This window comes from Schistocerca gregaria, chromosome 5, assembly GCF_023897955.1.
Source record: "Schistocerca gregaria isolate iqSchGreg1 chromosome 5, iqSchGreg1.2, whole genome shotgun sequence".
Classification (NCBI taxonomy): Eukaryota; Metazoa; Arthropoda; class Insecta; order Orthoptera; family Acrididae; genus Schistocerca; species Schistocerca gregaria.
In genome coordinates, this window is record NC_064924.1 from 540,020,027 (window position 1) to 540,021,674 (window position 1,648).

Genomic DNA, 1,648 nt, shown 5'->3' on the forward strand with positions numbered 1-1,648 from the left:
TTATTTCATTTCCACAGAACAGTATGAAACGGTCTGATACTTTCCGACACGTGGTGGCATTTGGCTTGTTGCATCAAGATCATCAATAGAAGAGGACACCATACATTTTAACATAAATTTCACAAGGTAATTATAACAGATAGTACAATAATTGCAATTCACTTCTTTTACACAAGCCGGCCGCAGTGGGAGAGCGGTTCCAGACGCTTCAGCCTGGAACCACGCGACCGCTACGGTCGCAGGTTCGAATCCTGCCTCGGGCAAGGATGTGTGTGATGTCCTTGAGTTAGTTAGGTTTAAGTAATTCTAAGTTCTAGGGGACTGATGACCTCAGATGTTAAGTCCCGTAGTGCTCAGAGCCATTTGACCCATGTTTCTTTTTTTTTACACTGATGTCATCAATTTAATGTTTTTTAATGTCTTTGGAGACTTCCATCATACGCAGCGTTTGCTGACTCCCCAGGCACACTTAAAATCGATATAATGCTAGTGTTTCTGAAGTTGACTGTTTATTCGATGGCATTGTCAAGAGAGTCTTATCTCATAATTCATGTCTATTCCATGTCTTACATACAATGTTTTCAATAGGAATTAGCAAATCCACACAACGATATCTGTTTGCTGATGTTCGTTTTGGCAATTCATTTGGGAACAATTGCCATAACACTTTCTTTGCGGAACCATGCGGAAGAGTGATAGAATTTCTGAATCGGCTCTGCTTCAACACTTTTTTTTTTATGGCGTACTTAACAGGTGGGCTGTCGTCGCATTTCTGTGAACATTTCGCCCTGCAAATTCCACACTACTTCTCACACTTATAGTAATCACTCGTTTATATTTGTTTTTGCTGATTGATGAAGCCTTACGCATACGAGTGTGAGTCAAGTGAAACCCTTAAATATTTTTTAAATTATCATTTATTGTGCAGAAGTGGTAGAAAGCGGTATAAATTTTCAACATAATCTCCCTCACGCTCAATGAAAATCCTCCAGCGCTTACTAAGTGCATTAATTCCTTCAGAAAAAAAATTCTTTTGGTAGTCCACGAAACCACTCATGCAGCGTGTGGCGTACCTCTTCATCAGAACGGAACTTCATTCCTCCCATTGCGTCTTTGAGTGGTCCAAACCCATGGAAATCCCTTGGTACAAGGTCTGGTGAGTATGGTGGATGAGGAAGACACTCAAAATGCAGGTCTGTGATTGTTGCAACTGTTGTACAGGCAGTGTGGGTCCTTGCATTGTCATGTTGCAAAAAGACACCTGCTAACAGCTGTCCACGTCGCTTTGATTTGATTGCAGGCCGCAGATGATTTCTTAGGAGATCTGTGTATGACGAACTGGTGACATTGATCCCTGTAGGCACGCACAGCTCCTAAATTACGCCTTTTTCGTTTCTGATCAAAACTCCTTTGGTTTTGGTGATGAGAAATGGCGCCATTCCTTGCTCGGTCCTTTCGTTTGCGGTCGGTGGAAATGAACCCAGGTTTCGTCCCCAGTAACGATTCTTGCAAGGAAGCCATCATCTTCTTGTTCACAGCGCCGAAGAAATTCTTCACAAACATCAACACGTCGTTCTCTCATTTCAGGAGACAGCTGCCGTGGCACACATCTTGCAGACGTTGTGAAACTGGAGCACATCATGCACAA